This window comes from Phoxinus phoxinus, assembly GCF_949152265.1.
Source record: "Phoxinus phoxinus genome assembly, chromosome: 11".
NCBI lineage: Eukaryota > Metazoa > Chordata > Actinopteri > Cypriniformes > Leuciscidae > Phoxinus > Phoxinus phoxinus.
In genome coordinates this window covers 31267136-31290959 of record NC_136886.1, presented here as the reverse complement: position 1 = coordinate 31290959, position 23824 = coordinate 31267136, and positions in this window count along the sequence as shown.

Sequence of the window (23824 nt, the reverse complement as noted above, 5' to 3'; positions counted from 1 at the left end):
GCTTTCGGGAAACGCACCCCTGGTTGACTTCTGTGCAAGCTGTGCTTCGTACATCACACTATTGACAATGGATCTTTTTTGCTCACAGAATTTTGCCAAAATATTGATTATAACCAGGGCAATTTTGTTTTGAGGTGTGGTAACATTTACTTTACTATTGTTCATAAATTTTTAATGGACAAAATCCACTCGTTTCAAGGAATTATTGCGATCAGGATATTTCATAACTGTTCAAGTTGGACACGCAAATTCATGTGTTGAAAGCTGCTTTAATAGTTACTGTGAGCTGTGCTTTGCAAATTGCTACACTACTGACAATTAATCGTTTTTTTGCTTGCCAAAAATGATTGAAACGTTGATTTTAACCAGAGCGATTTCATTGTGATACGCTTCATTCAGGTGTGGTCACATTTACCATTGTTCATCATTTTTTTACTGATGATATCTAGCCATTTTAATAGAATCCATGCAATATGTTATTTCATGTGAGAGCAAAATATATCGTAAAGGGTACACGCAAATTCACAGCTTATACCACAAGAAAGCTGCTTGGTTTAAAAGTGATTTCTTTGCAAGCTGTGCTTTGTACGGCACCACACTATTGATAGTAACCCTTTTATGCCTGTGACATTTCATGTGACCTCTCCTTAAGAAGGTATCTGCCTATGTCGTCAGAAAGGCAGCACACTTTTATAACAGAACCATTCAGGAGAGCTTCACTGCCCAGAGAACCTGCATGGCAAAGCATCACAATTCAGCTCATACAGTGCGTCCTTGTGCTATGCAGCCTCTAACCAATGACCTTGTGTTTGTGAGCGCGTGTGTGTGTGTGCGCGCAAGTGTCTATGTAAATGCAGCCACATCAGAGAGAGAGAGAGCGAGGGAGGAGTGGAGAGAAGGACAAAAAGAGACAGCAGTATCGATTCCCCTCCTGATTTTTAAATAACCTCTGTTTACTGGCCAGTTGGCACTCTCAGTGACAGTACAATTTATGACAGCCTAGCAAAACAAAGTAGAGGGCACCTGTGGAAAGACTCATCATATCTTTCATATCTCTCTGTGACAGAAAGCAGCGGTCACATATACAGGACCTCACAGAGGACAGGTGCATACAACACAAGGTCAAATAGATACATTGTATGCTGTGTACTACCTTAAAAAAAATAATAATAGATGGCCTTGGAAAGGGAATTCAACAAAGACTTGAAAATGGGAACACTGTAAAATATAGGCATTTGAGGCATTCAGGATTACACACGGCTAATGAAAAGAACCACTGTTGTGGCGACGCTGAGAGTAAGAAATGTGCCCACAAACACATAGACACAAGTGCCTGAGGGACTTTTTATTTAAGTGCATTCAATTTAGGAGGAGTGAAATTACATGTAGAAATTACGTTTTATTTTTGCGACTATGCCGCTGTTATGAATCTGCTCATAGGCTATGTTAAACATCAATGCGCCTCTGTAGAGAGGATTTTAAGGCATCATGCCTTTCTCCCATCCACATAGCATTCACTATGTATGGGGTCTGTACGATTTTTTTTAAGGACCAAAGAAGTATCTCATGCTCAGAAGGCTGCATTTATTCGAACACAATTACAGTAAAATGGTAATATTGTGAAATACTAATTTCTATTGTAATACATTTTTAAATATATTTTATCCCCGTGATAGTAAAGCTGGATTTTTAGCATCATTACTCCAGGCTTCAATGTAACATGATCCTTCAGAAATCATTCTAATATGCTGATTTGATGCTCAAGTATTTCTTTTGTGAGGATGCACAAATAAGAATTGAGAAGCACCCCTCGATTCTGCCTCCTTTATACTAGGTCATTTCCTATTTCCTGTCAGGTGATCACTCACATGAAGGGCAGACCCAGTATCATTTAAAGACATAGGCTACACACATTTAAAATGATAAGAGGAATAAAATGGACTAAAATGACTAAGACAACATGTAATTAAAACTCTAATATACATAAAATAATTGCAATACCTTAGTGAAAAATAAATATACTAAAATGTATTTGAAATACATTTGTTTTATGCTAAGTATACTACAAATACATTTACATATTAATGTACTTAATATAAATACCCTGCTATTGTACTTTTTAGTATACTAAATTGGTATACTTTGAGTCTGCTAAACCGGAACAACTAATTTTGTACTTACTGCTCATTAGTTATCCAGAAATGAAAGCTTTAGCGTAAGTTCTGTCAGGAAGACTACATTTTTACGTCACTTGTTACCGTCACATCTAACCAATCATGTTCTAATACTTGCAGTATAAAAAGTTCGTTACTTTCACATGTCTGAGTTTCAGATGCGGACACCAACATTCCCCTCCATCCTCCCCACCACCACCAGGACGGTCCCTTCCTATACCTCCCAGGGGGTCGGTTGCGCCCCTGCCTTCGTCTTCAGGCAGTAAATGCTGATTCCGTTACCCTCGGATTGCAAGCTACGGACGGGGCCTACGCCAAAAAACGTTAAAAAATACTTGCTTGCTGGGCTGTTAATAAATGTATGCTTTGTTACGTAATTTTGCCTCCCAAGTCTTTCTGGTAGAAATAGTGCTGAGGTCCGACTTATACTTAAGTATACTTGATGTGCTAAAGTGGAACTATTGCAAGTATATATGAAATATCTTGCATCTAAAGATTGATATTATACAGAGATCATACTATCCTTACTGATAGTGATATTAAAACATATCATAGGCTTAAAATTAAGAAATGTGCATTGTGCAATAAAGAAGATTAATTATATATTCATATCAGTACGTCTCAAGCGATATGTCAGTGAATATGTCAATGGTTTTGTAGTTTACTTAGTATAAAATAAATGTATTTTAAATACGTTTTGGAATAGATTTTTTTTTCCACTAGGGTATGTATAGAGGTTTAAACATTGTTACAAAATGTTGGATGAAAAAAGCAGGACTCAAATAAAACTTCCAAAAATGTATAAGCTGAGGACACATTTTTAATTTGGCAGGAAGAGGTGCATAAACTATGATGGAAACAGATTAACTGAATAAATTCATAGACGCACACCAAAACGCAATGGATTATTCAGAAATAGTTTTTTGCAATACTGTGCTTTAAAATAAATACGACTTGCTCATAAACATAGCCAAAAGTGCAAGCCCGATGCGAAGCTTATAGGAAACTTAATTATGCTCTTCCTAAAACACTTTCAGAATAGCATATATCCTATGTATCCAATATCAATTGCAAACAGTTCAGTGATAAGTCCAAGAAACTTACAGTGACAACAAAAGTTGCATGCTCCATCCTGCAAATTCCTATTTATTCTGAGAGGCAACGTGTCCAATGTCAGTGAGGGAGGGAGGGAGTGAGGGAAGGAAGGAAGGAAGGAAGGAAGGAAGGAAGGAAGGAAGGAAGGAAGGAAGGAAGGAAGGAAGGAAGGAAGGAAGGAAGGAAGGAAGGAAGGAAGGAACACAAAGGAAGGAAGGAAGGAAGGAACACAAAATACCATTTTTTTTCTCCCCACACAATATTTGATATTTTATTTGATACACTTCCACTGAGGTATTTTATATTTTAATTTTAAATACATTTTCATGTATTTATACCTATCTCTGAAATTGTAGGAAACCATATTTGGATTTGGATCTCAGTGAAACCTTTAGATCCTGAACTTGAACCTGTTGCAATCTTAAAATGTTTTAAACTCTTTGCTTATAATACTTAGTTATTATTATTTTTATTCTTCAGTTTTGAAGTTGGCTCATTGTAGAGAGTGGGACAATGGATAGGAAGAAGCTTCTATGGCCAGAGGGACTATAGCGATGTGGACAGTCGGATAATGAACTCCTTATCCAGTGGCCTTTCGGCACATGAGAGAACTCTTCACTCTCTTTATGAGTCGTTCTCTTTCTCTCTCTCTCTCTCACTCTCTGATTGATCAGTTGCTCTGTGAATGTGGCAAGCTGAGCAATGGAAAATAAATCCGTTCGGCACTGAAATGTGTGAACTTAACCGCCCTCTTCCCCCACACCTTGGTAACCCTCCTTCAAGCGCACTGTTGTGGTTTTATTTCTCTTTTCATCAACATCCAGATGTGAGCTTGACACTGATGTTGCTATCATATGTGATTTGCATCTTCTGAATGCATGCAGAACACTTCCACCTGTCCCCAACCGACCCATCAAAACTCACACACACACATGCTCACTTGCTGTCCAAGCTGCCCTGTGGCCCCCGACCCGTGGCGCACACGTACACGCAAACAAATCTGTCCCCTGTCAATACGAATCTGATTTCCCAGAGAGCAAAGGGCCTCCAGCAGGAATTAGCCACCCTCCAGTGAGCTCAATAGAGTCTTAATTAAAGGGCCAGTTGTCTAAAATGACCATGCTGTGCCTACAAATTAAAATGCCACTCTCTGTACCGCCTCTCTGTTTCTGATGGCTGTCAGCAGAGCGAGCAGAGGAGAGATGTGACCAGGTTCACAGTCGTCTACAGTCACAACACTGTTTCTCACATCATAGGGTTTTGAACAAGTCATTTTATCAAGACATGTTGATATGCAACCAGGGGTAAAATACAGACAGTTTTGGGAAATATGGTGACTTAGGCTTGAATGCATTATCACCATTTTGTGATTTTAGTACTTATATTATATTATATTATATTATACATTGTATTATATTATATATTGTATTATATGTAAAAAAAGATTAGTTGACTCAACTTAACTAAGTCAAGTCATCTTGTTGCTTTGAGTTAATTTGAGTCAACTTTTAGTGTCAAGTTTAAGCATCAATTCGTGTTTTAAAGTGTAATAAACTTGACACTATAAGTTGACTCAAATTAACTCAGTCAAAGCAACAAGATGACTTGACTTAGTTAAGTTGAGTCAACTAATCTTTTTTTACAGTATATTATTATACAAGGCAAGTTTACTTGTATACATTTCATGGTGATAAGGCTATGGACCAATTTAACCCCTGTATATTCCACGTTGAAAGATATGAAATATATATATATATATATATATACGGTTAGTTCCAGTCTTTGATTCTGATTGGTCTATGGTATATTCACGATAAAACACGGCTGACCACTTCACCCAATGGTTCTATGTATCACTACACAACACCCCTAGCAACCACTCTTAGCAACATAATTAAACATATGTTCTCATTGAAGCATATAAAGTAGAGTATTGTGAGAGATCGAGTAAGCAAGTGTACCCGCATTTTCAGCCCGGTCTCACCCCAAAACGTCATATACTGACGGGTCTTGACCATACGTCAACATACGACGAAAAGGGTACCCCTATAACGTCAATATGAGACGCAGACATAAGCGCACCAGCAGCGCCTCCTAGCAGTACCCTAACGCATACCTAAACCCAACCATACCCGAATCGTCACACATGGACGTTAAAGGGTACCCTTTTCGTCGTATGTTGCCGTAAGGTCAAGACCCGTCAGTATGTGACGTTTTGGGGTGAGACTGTGTTAGCATTTTCAGTAGATATAGCATTTTCCTTCAGGCCAGTCATATATTTGTAAAAAAAAAAACAGTTTGAATGTCCGCTGCGATATCTTGTCCTGTTAACAGGGTTAACAACAAGTCCTTTCAATGTAAATGTCTTCTCGACTGACTGACTCACTCATAAATACAATCTTTGGCGCACTCTAAAGGCGAAATAATGTAACTTCTGTCGCTGTTCACGGTCAGGGACTATTTTTTACACCGGAAGGAAGGCTCATAAAAATGGCATTGATACATATTTTTGGGCTTCAATATTTGTATTGTGTTGTAACCGTTTTATAAAAGCAATAAGGTACTCGAGGCTAGTGCTGTATCGTGAATAAGTCACGGCTGAAGGAGTAGCCGCTTCGCGTTGTGCCTAACAGCACCCTTCAGTCGTGACTTATTCACGATACAGCACAGCCTCTACCTTATTGCTTATATATATATATATATATATATATATATATATATATATATATATATATATATATATATATATATATATATATATATATATACCTAGATAGGTGTATCGACCTGAGAGAGTGGCCTCTCACTGAACTGTCCTTGGTTGCATTCCAGGATCTAAGACACCATTCAGACAGTTCAGGGGACACATGCAGACTCATAATACCAGAGCGGGCTCTTTGAGGTCTTTTGTTAGGAGTTATGAAGTATATTTGCCACGGTGAAAGAGACTGCTGACAGGAAAAGTGCTCGCAATCTTTTCTATTGATTAGTTTGGACTACGTTACGAAATTGTTTTTCAAAGAAACTGTGCAGCTTCCAAATTTAGACATACACAATGTTATTATATAGAACATCAATTGTAATTCACAAATAAAGGCAACACTTAGTTGAATGAAGTACCGATCTCCATGGAAACTAATGTAGAAGAGAGTTGTTGAAAGCTCTCTCTGGTGCAGTTTGGACTCGTAGCAACAGGCAGGCCTTAAACGACTCATTTACAGTAGGGCACATTCACAGTAATGTCGTTTTAAAGAGGAACCGCTGCGCAGCGCTAGAAGCTAATGAGGCGTCATCTGTACACATTTACTCAGAACCCTCCTCATCAAAATACCCAGGAGCTTTTTTTCCCCTAGTTCATACTGGCTGAAAATTAAATTGAGCTTTATTTGCCTGCACCAAATTTTCTTTTCTTTTAGACGAGCTCAATGTTTGAATGTATTAATTCATCGAAAAATTCTAATTCTACCATTATTTACTCTTCCTCATGTTGTGACAAATCTGTATAACTTGCTTTCTTTCTGTATGACTTTTACGGAACACAAAAGGAGAAAATGTTTGTGACTAACATGCTCACCACTCTTTCCCCCAGAAAAGTACGTCACAAAAGGTCGGAACATCATTTTCATTTTCCTTTAACTCATATTGCCTGTGATAAAATTAAGTTATATTTGGACTGAATCATCTATTGTGAAGGAAGATAGATGTGAAGATAGACGTGACTCACTGCGGTAGCCTAATCTTTTCCACTGCTACACTGGAAAATGATTTAGGTGAATCATCTAAGAAGTTATCAGAGAATGTCTTGAGCATTGTGGAACATATGGACTTGTTTTTTTTTTTTTTACTTGTTTTGCTTCTCCAACAAATGGCTTCACCATGGCTGTTTAAGATTTGTGGTTTTCAAGTCCAGATGCTCCTAAATGTGTAAGACAATCAAGTGGTACAGACTAAAACAAAAATTAAAAATAGCATACCGTACCTTTTAAGAATTCCCATATTTCTACAAAAACCACTTGCTTTAGCCATCAGGGCCAAACTACAATTATAAAATGGATTGTTACAGCTCTACAATCTGATTGAATGAGCCAAGTCTGTAGACGTTTTAAGACAAAGTACACACACACACACACACACACACACACACACGCGCGCAGCCCCTAAAGGGACGTGGTGGTGAACAATTTTTAGGATGGGAGTTTTATTTTTTTTTATCTTTTGCTTTTGCGTTTCTTTGTTCTTTTGTTCCCTCGCAAAACTTTTGCGTTCCCCCGAGAAGCTTTGCAGTCCCTCGCAACATTATTTGCGTTCCCTCGCAAAGTTATTTGCGTTCCCTCGCAAAACCTGTTGTGAGCTCGGACAGACTCTTCCTGCTGAATGTCCCGCTGGCAGTGTTTCATACGTTAATGGAGCGTTTCGTAGTGTTTAAACTTGGATTCAAATATAAAGAAGTCAGTGAAGAAGTTTAGTGAAGTTGGCCATAGGTCTATATTCATAGGCTACTAGGCTATTCGAAGTTAAACGTTGTTAAAACACAAACGGCACCTATCTACAATCACAGTAACCTAAACAACGAGCTACAACCCGATTGTCCTCAAAACAAGCTTTATAATATAAATTTGTCTCTAAACAGCCGTTTGAGAGATCAGTCCGAAAGTGAAGTCTGCAAAGTGCAAATCCCAAAACCCTTCTGCACATTTTATATTATTAAACATATTCAATAGCTTCACAGTGACGCACTGTACTGTCACCAAATTCAGTTCACACATCACTGCTCCCCTGCTGGTTATACTACAATACTTAGTTTGATAAAAATGCATAATTTTTATGATTGTTTATTATGAAACAAAATCAACAATTTCACCCTTTTTAGAATAAATATTCAATAACTTCACACTGTTATACGCACACACACACACACACACACACACACACACACACACACACACACACACACACACACACACACACACACACACACACACACACACACATCCTAAAACCTGCAGTGGAAATCGTGCAGTGGAAAGGTTTCATGGATGTTATTGGTTTGATGCCAATAAAAAAGTGTACTGCTCATATTATTATTATTATTATTACATTGTATCACTTATTATTAGAACAAAATAAGTTAACTTACTATACATAAGACCAGAAATATGCATTCAAATAAATATGGCCAATTTCGATTTCAAATTCACACTGAAGGATGCATGCAACTGATGACTTATTACAATGCTGATGTGCATCAAACTCCCTCTCCCTTTTACAGGTATATATATATAGGAACCCTTTAACACCTTGGGAAGTGAACCGTGACACCATGTGCTGAAATCTGAGCCTATAGTGATGTCTGAAGAGCCAGATGTATCTGGGGACTGTCCATCTCTTCTCTTGGCGTTGTTCTCCTTTACCTTTTTTAATTGGACAGCTGCTATGCATCCCACACAGCATTTCGCATACATACCTGTTTGACTCGTCTACACAAGGCTTGTTTAAGGTGACGAATACGGGCAGTATTTATTGGTCTCGGAGGAGAGAAAATAAAGGTCAGGCAAGACAGAGGTATTTTAATTGCAGTGTCAGGACTGCAAGACAGTAGACAGTACAGCAGAGGGCAAGATGTTGTGATGTACTCTTTCTTTCTTTCTTGTTCTTGTCCCCCCCTCTCTCACACACCCTCCCGTTTGTGCCCCAGGATGATTTGATATCTTGTCAAGGTCCCCTCTCTTCATTACACCAGTGTTGCATTTCTCCAGGAGAGTCTCTGCTCAGCTCTAAAAGTCAATAGCACAAGCCTCCTCTGCAGCCATGCTGTCCTTGTGCAGGAGAGAGTGAAGCCTCTTCTCATGAGATCAATCAGAGGAGACTCAAAGTTGCCTTCAAAGTTTCCTTTTCCATGACTGTGAAATTACATGTGGCTCCGACAACATTCCATCATTTCATGACGAACATATGTGCAAAACGAGGACGGAAATGCACCAAAGGAGGCTAATATCGAATTCTGATCGCCAAAGACATGTGCCCAAAACATCCGTGATCGTCTTTCTGTTCGAAGATTATGTGACCCCATAGTCTTGACCTTTTTAAAGTCAAGGCCACCCACACGGACAGGAAAAGGCTGTCTGAGATCGGGTTGGATCTTCAGTGAGAGAAACCAGACCAAGTCATAAAATCAAAACGAACTGTTTATTTTTCTGTACACAATTCATCAGAGCACATTATTCCACAAAAGGGGTCTTAATCTTGTCTTAATCTTGGATCCAACTGTAATACTTTGCTATGGCTCGGCAACTTCCTTGTTATGTACAGTAAGTGATATCAACTTGGCTGCAGGCAGAGAAAATAATGTTAACCAATAACACATACAGATATCTAATCATTGTTTTAGGCTATAGCTGTAATGCAGCCTCTCTAATATCTTGTCCATATTACTAGTAATCTCAAGTTAATATATGCTGATAATAGGAAGGGGGGAAAAAAGACCATTTTACAACTACCATTCAAAACTACTGTTTTTTTTTATTATTATTTTTATAAGTCTCTTATGCTCTCCAAGGCTGAATATGATGCCTTAAAATTGTGAAATATTTTTTATAATTCTAAAATAATCTCAAATGTAATTAATGGCAAAGCTGAACTATTACTCAAGTCTTTCTAAAATTATGCTGCTTAATATTTTGGTAGAAACTGTTATTTTTTTCAGGATTCTTTGATTAATATAAATAATTAGTAATGTAATAAGATTGATTTACTGTCACTTTTACAGTAAAGTTCACCAAAAAAAATAAAAATAACCCTCAACCTATAATATTTATCTTGTTACACTCATATACTGTATATATATTATACATATTAATCTTATAAATAAATGCTCTATTTCACTATGAATTACACCACATTTTGAAGAGTTGTGAATTGCATTCCACATTTACGTATCTCAAAGTGAACTTGTGATATCTTTCAAGATTCTATGGCATACATCTTGCAAACTTTTTTAGGAGGCACTCACTGTGGCAGCCTGGGAACTTCAATTCGTCTTCTCAACAACTGATTAAAAACCTAGAAGCCACACAATCAGGTTTGAATTGACAACTGGCAGCCATTGTTGTGCATAATATGCATAATGGTGCGTTCACACCGGACGCGAATAGCGCGTCAGGCGCGAGTGATTTCAATGTTAAGTCAATGCAGAGACGCGTTACGCGCGTAAAACGCGTGTAACGCGTCTTTGCATTGACTTAACATTGAAATCACTCGCGCCTGACGCGCTATTCGCGTCCGGTGTGTGGGGCCAGTAAGAGAGTCTGAACAATCTATGGGTGTCTGTGTCTGAGACTACTGTAGTTTAACCCTAGCCTTTTGAGAGAAAATAATCAATCATTCTTTTACTAAATGTTTTTGTGTAATTGGATTGATGTTAATGACTGTATTAAACAGCCTTATTGTGAAATTACGGAATGATAATTTGTAGAAAGTCTTTTACTAAATAAGCTGTGTTAGGCTACCATCCATCAATGTTCAATGTTCATTAAGAGTGAGTGAACAGTCCTTTATGGTATTTCACTGAAATGCTGGCAATTCAAGAAGCGTAATTTCCAAACTGGAACACAAGCACTTGGCAGCTGCTTCAATATACTTTGAATAGGAATATCTAATTTTAATGGCTGATATATTACACTGCGTAAAAGTCTTCCTGAGCAGGGTTTCTCTGCTGGTAGTTTTATAGGTGAATGATAATTCATCTGAACTGGCAGGTACAGTGGTGGCATCCTCCGGGAACCCAAGATAGATGCCAGATAAAGAATTACTGTTCGATGCATATCTCCCTAATTGGTGTCTAATTTGGCGTGGTGGTGTCAGGTTTCCAGAAGGACAGAATGCCACTTAGGAGGAGGTAAATTTGAGAAAGCAGATGGTCCTCTCCAGAGGCCTGACAGCACTCACAAGCTGGGCATACCATGTGTTTCTACCAGTGTGTGTGGACATGCGTATGACTGCTCTGCCGCTTTCTTTCAACACGACCTTGGAGGTGATCCTTTTTTCGCTTCCTAGAAATGTCACTGGACTCATTTCAATGTATTTATGAAAGCACTTTTCAATGCATTTACACAATGGTATCAAGAACTGGCTCTTATAAAAAATAAAAATAAAAAGAGAGAGAAATACCATGGACCTCATTCAGTTCATTATTAGTTTTACAAAGATACGTCTGAATAGGATAAGAGAGAAAAATAATACACAAACAATAATTACACAACATCTTTCTACACCGCTGTCCCTGCCAGTTGCATGCGACGACAAACACACCGAGCAACCATTAAAGTCTGATTTATGAATGAATGACTCTAATGAACTGGTTCTTTATAATAAATATGATAAATCACAAATCAGTCTCAAACTCGTGATATATCTGTTTGCATCACTCCCAGAAAAAAAGTTTGGGATATTAATTTTATTAAAATACAGTAAAAGTAGCAATATTTTGGATTATTACAATACACATTTTCCATATTAATATTTTTCAAACTGCAATTGATTTATGTGATGGCAATATATCATCACATACAAACATACATCAGAATCATTACTCCAGTTTTCAGTCACATGATCCTTCAGAAATCATTTTAACTGATTTGGTTCTCAATAAATATTTCTCATTATTATCAATGTTGACAGGTGTGTTGCTTAACATTTTTGTGGAAACTGAATTATTTATTTTAGTTAATCAAAAAAAGAAATGGTTACACAGACGATAGATAGATAGATAGATAGATAGATAGATAGATAGATAGATAGATAGATAGATAGATAGATGATAGATAGATAGATGATAGATAGATAGATAGATAGATAGATAGATAGATAGATAGATAGATAGATAGATAGATAGATAGATAGATAGATGTGTGTGGCCTTCTTTCAATCAGACTGTCCTTCTAGATCGATAAAAAAACAAAAAAACACTGAGTACTCCCTCTCATAATTTATAGTGAATTCAAATTCCTCCAAGGCCTTTCCAGTTAAATATGCAGAGGCAGTCAAGGTTCCCATCAGCCTGTCAGCCGTGTAATATGAGTTGAAGGCACTCAAGTAGTCCTAGATACTTCATGCTCCTAGAAGACCCGCCAGTCACCTGGTAAGACACAGCTGCGAACGTTCCAGACACACTGAGGATAGGGACGCTTCACAGTTACGCTTCACCTTTACACACCTCTGGAAAAAAAAAACACCCCAAAGAACCTGCGTTACAGGAGGAAATAAAGCGGAAAAAAACCCTGCCATGATTAAGATTGTCTTTCCTTGTTAATTGCCAACTGCGAAAGGTGAAGTGATATCAGCTACATTGGATCTCAGGGTCTCAACACTCTATTTATCTGCGAATTGGCGTCACTTAGCTTGAATTTTTCACAGCTGTATGAAGTGTTTTCATATTTATGCAGCAGGTCTCTCATTACATACTTCAGCGTATCATCCAATTACTGGGACACAGCAGGAAACTCAGCAGAATTATTACCGTACACTGTGCCGTACCACACGTGCAAATGTTCCTCCTTCTCTCCCGCTTTACTCAACTTCACAGGTAAAGCGTCTTTTACATGCACACGTAAACACACCATTTCTCACATTTTTTAACTGTCACGTTGATGCACACTATTGTGAATTTTATTTTGATCTGATTTATTTGTCTAAGTGTTTCATTCATTCACTATTCACTATAAACATATTATAATTACATAATAAAAAAAATATAAAACACATATAATATAATTGACAAAAATCTGTCAACAAAATAATCAATTATTTAATCAATAATCAATTACAATTACTCTATGACATGAGCTCCATCTCTGAGTAAAGTAATTAATAATCATAAATAGTAGGTTTGTTTACATTGGTTATGATAAACAAATATTTTAATAATTATTCAAATGGTCTATGCTAACAATAATGGCACCTCAGTAAATAATAGGACAGACAAAACACCTGGCATTATGCTTATATCGGTTATAATAGCAAATGAGCTGTTTGGTAAAATTAAAGTTCAGTATAAAGGTTTGTGGTCAGTAAGATAGTTTTTATGTTTTTGAAAGAGTTATGTCATGCTCACCAAGGCAGCATTTATTTAACTAAAAATACAGAAAAAAATTGCAATATTGTGAAAGATTGTAACCATTTAAAATAACTTTTATAATGCAAATACATTGTATTCATGTGGCGACAAAGCTGAATTTTCAGCATCATTACTCCAGCATATGCTGCTCCTGAAACATTTCTTCAGAATAATATAATAAACAATTTATTTGAAATTATATTTTTATATCAATGTATGCATTCTTGATGAATTAAAGTACAACATGTATTGTATGTCACATTTTGTGCAGTTTATTAAAGTGAATTGTGCCTATCTTGTATGTCTCCGCCTCTGTTTCCACGTGTCCAGAGGCACATCTACGCGTTCTTTTACTCCGTGCTGGTGTCGCTGGCATGAGTAATGGGATTACTGCTCCACACTGGGCCACAGGCTTGGCAGGAAGCACATGCCACGTTTAGTCACACAGTCAGATGTTCCCTCACACACGCACAGGCAAATACTCACACTGAAGGTCACACTTACTGGCCCCGTTCCACAATCTAGTAATCTGCCCACACTGTCTATCGCCTGGCAGGAGTCTTCTAAGACAGCGTCCTGAGATGGAACATCAAAAGTGACTGATTTGGAACTGCTCTACATACAGTAAGCAACCATTAAGTATGGCAGACAAACAGTTCAGTAAGAGATTCACAAAGTCATTGAAGCAGAAGTTGTTTGTCTGTTACTTTAAGTCATCCAAATAATTTAATAATTTCAACTTTAAGTTCTATGAGACTCAACCCAATGTTTGTAAGTTTGTGAAGCCAGTTTAATATAATTTAAGTCAAAATGACTTGTACAACCAAATTGATTATACGTTAAGTTGAAATAGATGGAAATTTGTTCAGGCAGACCTTGAAGTTAACATACAAAACTTCTCAATTTTATTTGGTGATGTCCCTCGTTGAAAGTATGAAAACTGCAGAATTTTTAAATCTTAAAAATGTAGTGTAACTGCACTAATTTTCAATCCAGTTTGTATTGTTACACTGTCGGTTGTGTATGTACAGTAAATGAACAACGGTTACTCGTATTCCATGTTACCCGACTGATCAATTCTCTTTTTTTTTTCTTTTTTTTTTTCGCCTTTGGCTAAGCCACGCCCTAGAATGTAGATTGACCAATCACAGCGCAGCCAAGAATGAGCTCCCACAGAGGGTCCGACACTTTTTCACGGCACTCCATTGAGTTCAACGCAGGAGGCTCATATTTTTGGTCTTGGCAGGCTATTACGTCGTCGATTTATAAAAAAACAATCCAAGTCAACACCACTAACATCATCAAGACTAAAAGTATTTCCTATAAAGGAAGGTGGTATTAAACTCTGGTCAAGTGTAAACATTGCAGACTGGTGGGCGTGGCCTTGGATGGCAACATGCATTATGGTGCAGTGCATTATGGGTGTTGACGTTTTCCTACATGGCAAAATAACAGCCTGTTGTTTATAGTGAGGTAGCACTGATTTCTTTGCTTTTTTCCCACACATTTATTTTGCATAGGCAGACAAATTGTGAGTAACTGATAGAATTTTTTTTTTTTTGGATGAACCATCCCTTTAAATAATGAAAAAACAAACAAAAAAAACACTTACATACCTGTATGCATATAGCTTTACACACACACACACACACACACACACACACACACCAACTACCAACCACCAACCACTCACTCAATAAGAACAGAGCATCAGCGCCATTCCTATATAAAATGTGCGACCATAGATAGGACAACACCACCTGTCTTGATGCTTCTGAGCATTTTAACTAGAAACACAACATCACTCACTGCTCCCTCCATGCCTGTAACTTAAGACACATCCAAGGCTTTCTGAAAGCAGCCAAATAGCCTGGCATTATTTACTGCCACGATATCAAGTGCACGCTCATATGGGTCAAATGTAATTACACCCAAAGTGAATTTGGGGAGCTTAGTTGAGGACGAGAGAGAGGGAGAAAAGAACACCTGATCTTGTTAAATGCTGCTTCTTCAGTGGCAGTGAATGTGTGTGAGGAGGTAAACAGACGCTCAGGACTTCAGGCAAACACATGTTTCTCTTCAGCGGGGACCGCGTCTGCCCGCCGCCCTCTCCCTCAGGTACGCAAGCCGTTAATTGTGTTTTTCACTCTCCTCGGCCTGCAATCTGTACTGTTGTCGTCACAGAGCTATGGCCAGGTGTGTCATTAAGACCTCAACAACTTTATAAATAGCAGCCAGTTTAGACCAGACAAATTCATGTAAAAAAAAGTAGGAAAGATGCTTCCCCATTAAAAAGTTTATAAAGTTGATTAAAGTTTGAGTTTGACTGGTAACCCGAAGGTTGCAGGTTTGATTCTCAAAACCGGCAGAAAATGACTGAGGTGCCCTTGAGCAAGACTCCTAACCCCCAATTGCGTGTCCACGGTTTGCAGTGTGTGTGTGTTCACTACTCACTACTCCTAAAGTGTGTGCACTAACTTGGATGGGTTAAATGCAGAGGACAAATTTCAAGTATGGGTTACCATACTTGGCCCTTTCACAACTACAAAAAAATACTTGCATATAACCTTACCATTCAATAGGTCAGTAAGGTTAATGCAAATAAGCAATACATTGATCAAAATTTACAGTAAAAAAGACTTAACTAGGTGTCTTTGTTACACTGTAATTATACATTTAAGTACTGAGTAATACTACATGTATTACTATAGGGTTAGGATTAGGATTAGGGTTAGTTGCATGTAATTATGCATGATTTATAGTTTATAGTAACTACAACAATGATACTGAAAAATAAAGTGTTACCAACTTACAGTATGTGACTTTTACATTTACAAAAAAATAAAAAAAACTTTAAAACAGTTTTAAATAAATGTTGTTCTTATGAACTGTCTAATTAAAAATTAACTAATACATTAAAATCAAAATTTGAGCTAACATGAACAAATTATTAACAGTTGTATTTTTATTAAATAAGGTTAGCAACGATTAATACATAAATGCATTTGCAATTGTTACTTAAATGTTAGTTAATGCATTAACTTAACAGAACCTTATTGTAAAGTGTTACCAAGACTTTGGTTTATTTGGTAATGCTAATCTAATGCTTATCAAAGGTTTGGAGGAAGGACCTTCTAATTTAATGGCCGTGGTACACCAAGTATACCAAGCTAACGTCAAAGAACTAGCGGCAACGAAAGCAGAAAGTGTTGTCGCATCAAATCTGTGCTTGAACACACTGCTAAGACTATAGCTGACTGACAACATGCATTCTGCACCTGCGTGCAAGGAAATATCGGTCTATATCAGCAGGTATCAATTGTCTATATTTCTCTTTCAAAAAGAGGAATTGAAACTAGGACTCAGATATGCAAACCGTAAACAAGGCAGCGCTTACCATTTTGAATTTCAATCATTTGTATGACCTTCTCCATTTCAGGCGACTCAAGTTGTTCACGTATTGGAATCCTCAGGTAAGATGACGTAAAATTAGAACAGCCTTCCTTCTGTGCCGTTTCAAATTCTTTGATTCGTTTCATTATTTTCGCTTTTATTATCGTGCAATGACTCCATCTTTAAACTGAACAGCCAATCAGAGTGATCTCGCTCATCGACGGTCCAGACGCAAACTGCCACCGACGTGTCGAACACTCTGCAAAAACTAGCCTGATAGATGCTCACAGCTGGCCCGACGTTGGCCGACCGTTAGCTTGGTGTGTGACGGCCCTTATGATGCGTTCACACCGAACGTGAATTGAGTGTCAAATTTGCTTCTATCACGTCTAATTGGACCCTTGAACATTTTGAATCCACTCATGCCTCCAATTTGCTAATTCGTATAAAGCGAGCGTTTGAAGCGAAAATGCGTTTGAGGCGAAATTCGCTTCTTGTGGTAGCGGTTGTTGTTGATGTTGATCGAGCATTCATCGAGAGTGTAACCGCTCTGTATTTGCTCTGGAGATATATACTGTAGCTCCGTATGACTGCTCACTGCCAAAATCAGTCATTCCTCCATGTTGAATGAGTGACTCCGGGTGGGCCTGCCCCCGTTTATCACGTCACTTCACCACCTGACAGCAGCAAGCTGGCTCCTGATTTCGAACCGCGAACTGGACAGGCAAATCAGGCGAAATTGCATCCATCGATTAGACTAATATATCCCGCGTCAACGCGTCTTTACATTGACTTAACATGGAAATCACTCGCTCCAGAAACTCATTTCGCATTCGGTGTGAACACAGCATTAGACAGCATTTGATTGGACAAAAAAAAAAAATACGCCAAAGAGTGCAGGATGAGTCATCAATACTTACATTCTCCTGGTAGAGAACAACCGTATATTTTAAATGCATACTGTTTATTCAAATTTAGTTTAAATGTGGTATATGAGGACAGTATGGTATTTCTCTAAATATTATCACGTTTTTGTGGTCACGTTTATGGAGTCGGTTTCAAGGCTTTGTGGTTGTTATAATGGAGTCGGTTTCAAGGCTTGATAATACTGTCAAGCATACGTTCGTGAAAATGTTCTCCTATCCTGTTAGTGTCAGTTTAACCTTGATGTTTTTAACCATGGACATTTCCTGGATGCTCCAGAAACACAGTTCTTTATATTGCGTTTCTCCTGAGACTGGAAAGTGACGAATTAGACGGATGTTATTTGCTTCAGTCCTCGCTTTCACAGAATTGGTTTCTCCTGTGTTATTGAGGAGGTTTGATCAAGTCTGACTTTGTTCTCTGCGATAGAATGTGAGACAACAGTGATTGATTTCCTTCACCATCACAACCACATGTCCCTCTGATCAATATGACTCAGTTGTGTGATTACTGACCTTCATAAAGAGCAAACCAGTACATCAAGCCAATTCAAACAGAATAAGCCATAAAAAGGGCCTGCAAAAAAAGTGAATTTCCATTGTGTGGTCATGAGTTTTAAAGAACAAAGGAGAAATGTAGAAAGCGAGTGAGAGCAACAGAATGTCAAAGCAAGGAGCAAAGAAGAGAATTTGAGGCACTTTACACAGAGCATAAAAATGTATTTTCTGTTAATTTAACGGTGAAAGGAGCTGCTTCAGAAAACGTTGATCATCAACCTCAGGAGTTCTTACTAAATATTTGATGTGCTGCATAATTTTCTATTTATTGTATGAGGTTTGCAACTTTTGCAACATTGTTACTAAAACTTTTCAGGTTGCAGATTTAGTCTAAATTTAGTCTACTAACTGAATATAAATTATACTTATAATTGTATTTAATTCTAAGGACGATGGGGGGATTTGGAAAGAGACATTTACTTATAACTTCTTTCTAGATTATTTTTGTGTTACATAAAATGCAATATTTCAGATGGTATGCAATAAAATTCAACGGTTTTATACATTTGCATAAGCTCATATGCAATACATAATACTTTCATAGCATGTAATAATATTTTTTAATTGCTTTTTTTTTACATTTGCTAATACATGAATGGAAATGGAAATGTATAATGAACGAAATGAATCAACATCATAGATTAATTAATTCTGTAAAAAACAATGGTAAACTTTACAATAGTCTTACCGATAATATTTTCAATTATAAATGTTGAAAACAGTTGTGCTGCTTAATATTTTTGTGGAAACTGTGATAATTTCTTTCTAGTATTTTTTTATTAATATAAAGTTCAAAAGAATAGCATTTATTTGAAACATACATTTTGTAACATTATAAATGTCTTACTGTCACTTTTGATCATTTAATTGGGTAACACTTTATTTCGATAGTCCCCCAACAGACATTCTACTAACTAGTAACTTGGCAACTACACGTCAACTTATTCTCCTAACCCGAACCCTAACACCTAACCCTAACCTACCAGTCTACTACACTCTACTAATACTCTAATGAGAGTTAGTTGACATGAAAACGTACTTATAGTTAGTACAGAATTTCTAAAGTGGACTATCAAAATAAAGTAGAACCTTTTAATTGTGTCGTTGCTGAATAAAAGTATACTAATTAAAAAATATATATTGACCCCAAACTTTTGTAATGTTAGTACCTCTCTGTTTGAATTATTATTTTCCAACAATCATATTCAGCAAATTTTTATCCAGCAGCAGTAAAACAAACAACTAGTTTTCACTGTATGACTTCTAAGACCTCCTTGACGGACAAGATCATGAACAGCAGGCCATCTTATTATTGATTCTGTTTAGCACCTGGATCGTTCTAGAAGTCCAAGGGAGCTTGTTAAAAATCAGTCATGTTTCCGGATCTTCCGAATCCACCTGCGTTCACAGTCTGACCACCTGCAGCCGCCTGCAAATGACTAGCGCTATGAAGGCTTGTTAAAGTCGCACAAACCAAACGCATTCAATCACAGACCTATTATGCTTATGGAAGCATCTCTCGGGTTATTACTTTTATCTACCGAATTTTTAATTAACTTTATGAGTAATTTAAAGAGTAAAACAGCATTCAAAATAGCAGGCATCTTTTCGACAGCTCCCAAGGTAGGCGATTTGAATATTTGCAATCCTTTCGTTCTCATGTAATAAAAGTATAATACTGGTAAAGAAGGTTCCCCATAATTAAAGAGCTTTTCTCTGCGTGAACTTCATGCTTCATGCTTCCTCATTGCTCTGTGTTTAAGCATCATTGTGCCTCGAGTTCGTTTTTCTTTTTCTTTTAAGGAATATTCTGCGCCGGAATCGTCAACGGGCTCACGCTTGAGAATCTGAATTATTCTGCCAAATTGTTGCTGTTCGCTGCTGGTTTCCGGCTGTGGTGATCCAGACACCCTTGAAAGCCACTGCGAGGGCCAACGGTCCAGGTTTGGGGGCTCGTCTTATGTTTATAACGGTAATCCCTCTGTTTCACTTCTGGGGGTATTTTAACCTTTTATTTGACACATAAAATCGAAATATATCTGCTTAATCCAAATCTGCACACTAACCCCCCGAGCTTGTCTGTGTTAATGTTTTGACGTGACAGTTTTCCTCTTTGTGTTCCTGTCTAGGATGGTAAATTACCTATGGGCGATTGGTTTTATGCCACAGAGTGATGAGAAAATGTGAAATTGCATACAAGTCTTACCGACGGAAAGATCTCAAAGGGGAACTGAGGCAATGTGCGCAATAATGCGTGACTTTTCCCTCTATCCCTCTTATTTAAACACAGCAACTCATTTTATAAACCTCACCGTTATTTCATATGCGCAGCGTCCCATGACATAACTTTTTAATAATTCATCAGACCTACACAGAGATGAGAGGTCTTATACACAGTTATTCAATGTGCATCTACAAGGTTACTACTTTAATCTTTACACACATTACAGCAATGGTTGTACAAGGCAAAAAAAAAAAAAAATGATTGAAATTGAAAAAAAAATTGAAGCTGTAATTAACACAACTTTGAAGAGAAAAGATACATGCTTTAAATCAATCTGCCAAGAAAATCTTGTTTCAAAGGAATGGGTTGATATTATGAGTGCTTCTGCTTATTATTGCATTGAATCTGTTTTAGATAACCCACCACTAATATTGCATAAAAACTGTGGTTGGCCGCTTAGTATTTCGGTAATACATTCTCTTGCCCTCTAAAGCCGGGCTCAGACTACACTAGTTTTTAAATCTTAACCAATTATTAAATCTGGTTGCATCACGCACATAACGAGAATATTCACAGATTTTTTTTCTTTCAAATCTCAAACTAGCACACACTACAATATTACAATATTGTGACACTACAAGATATTCTTAAGATTATCATACTGTACACTTACAGGTTTTGTCCATCAAGATTATTTTCACAGATGGACACAACTTTTATGAATTTTGAAGCCTAAATGCAGTTTGCCAGAAGTGAAAAGCTAAAGGTAGGCTATAAACGAACTACACCACAATCGTATGACTTCAACGTCACCATCACTAAGCATCCGACAACTCTTTCCGTTTTTATAATAGTTATTATAAGCATAACAAGGATGTAAAAGTGGACTGAGTTTACCTGTTCGGCGGGATGACGTTTAATCTCTCCGACAGCCTCTGTAGTCCCATTTAGCCACTTGTTAGCAACCGCCTTTCTCAAGACACGTAACGTCTTCAAAAAATCATTAGTGCATACTATTGCATTTTATGTCTTAGAATAAAACGTGAAAGTGCCTCGAGGTGTTTCACAACAGAGCTTTTTTCAGCCATTTAACCAAAACCCCATTCAAAAAAAAACATTGACTTCGGGACAATGGAACCGGAAGTCCTAAAGTGATAACTCGTTTCCATGTTTTGGCCTACAAAGTGATGTCATACAGTACCTGCACCACTCTATGCTCAGCACGTTTGGCGAACCGTGCTGGTGGAATACGTGTCGTGACGTTGCCGTTTGTATTGGTCACTTGTCTGTTGCCTGGCTACCAGTTTCTTCGTATCTGGCCATGCGCGCCATTTGAGTGACTTAAACACAAGTTAATAATAAAATGATAAACAAAAGCAACACCTGATCATGCTCCATACGCGGACGCTATTTACATCTCATACCATCTGTAAACTCTTGCCTTACCAAGGCAACGACTGACGCACTTGTATTACATATACCAAAGAGACCTGTTATCAGTCCCACAGTGGAAAATTAAACCATATCTGTACTGGCTGGGCCGAATCGGCATGGAATGGAGCGGTTAGCGGTTGACACTCTCCCTCCTTCTTATTGTATTGCGGTCAAAACTGTTTATTTAATTCTATGTCTTTTTAGCAAGGTTTTGTACAGCACAGTGGTCAACTACTGCTGTTTTTATTGTGCTGTATAAATACAGTTAGATCTGATTTGATTAGAACTAGAACAGTTTATCCCATTAGAAAAGTGGCTATTTTGCATACAAAAGTGGACAAGTACACCAAAAGAAGTATACCAAGTGCACAGATATATTTAGGGCCATATGGAAAAAAAAAATCCCCCCAAATTCCATTTTAATGGTTTAATTACATTTTAATAATCAAAATGGATGTCTAACTTTAACAATTTAATAACGCATTAAACAATAATAATGTCTGGTTCCAACTAGTTTGAAATCAATAGTGTAATTCGCTACTGACCCTTGAGACTTGAAGTCAGTTTTCATATCTCAGCCTTCCTCATGTTTTACACTGTAAAACACTTACAAACACATGATTAATAAGTCAAAGTTTGAGGAGCAAATGCGCAGTTAAACATTTGCTCTTTTTCTACACATGATGATATTCTTTGAAGTGCTTTGCTGTTAAAATAGGAAACTGCTGCAAGTGTTCTTGCACATCAAAGAGAATCAGTGTGCTGTTCATAAAGTGAAAATTATTTGCACGAGTCTAATAAGACATTTAACATTTTTTTATTCATGCATCTTGGAACAATTTGCTATTTAAAGGGGACATGAAAATCTTTTTTTCATAATGTTCTCATATGTCCACTTATAATGTTATCGAGATTTTTACATCAAAAAAACATCCTGATTAAGAAGTATAAAGCTAGGTAACACTTTATTACGGTTCCATCATTAATGAATGGTATTATTCTAACTACACAGGTAGAAATGTGTAACACATTATTAACACTCTAGTAACTACTACAGTATTAACTTACAAGAAACTTGACAAATTAGTAAGTAATAGGGCTCAGTTGAATATAGTACACTATTAGCTAATCAATAACCAAATGACTACTAAGAACTACTATATAGAGGTTAAGTAACGTGAATAGTGTGTAAATTATGCAGCATAATGTATAAGATTAGGTCATAGTAACCCACAGTAATGACTCCTAAATCATTCAGAAGGAACAACTAATTATTTGGAACTAAAGTGAAAAGTATGATAACTCCCTAGTCATTACTGAAGTCATTGTAAGCTTTGTCTAATTGACAAATTATGATTTACGGTGTTTTGTGTAATCGAAATTGTGAATGAATGTAGCCTACCATTGTTTGGCACACTTTCGTTCTTATAGGATATTCATAGTCCAATTCGATAAAGTGAAAATCGTAGGCTATACATTGTCCTTTGCAGTGTCATGTTTTAAATAAAATGGGTTACACTTTATTTCGATAGTCCACTTTAAACATTCCACTAACTAAAAGTAACTTTTTAACTAAATGTCAACTAACTCTCATTAGAGTAGTAGACTGTCAGTAGACTGTTAGGTTAGGGTTAGGTGTTAGGGTTCGGTTTGGTTTGGGAGAATACACTCTAAAAAATGCTGGGTTGTTTCAACCCAATTTTGGGTAAAATATGGACAAACCCAGCCGTTGGGTTACATTTTTACATTACATTTTCAACCCAACGTTTGGGTTTGTCCATATTTTACTTTAAGTTGACTTGTAGGTGCCAAGTTACTTATAGTCAGTATATTGTTTGTTGACCAATAAAATAAAGTGTTAGAAAATATTAAGCAGACAGCCTACTAATAATGACAGTAAGTTGAGATGTAG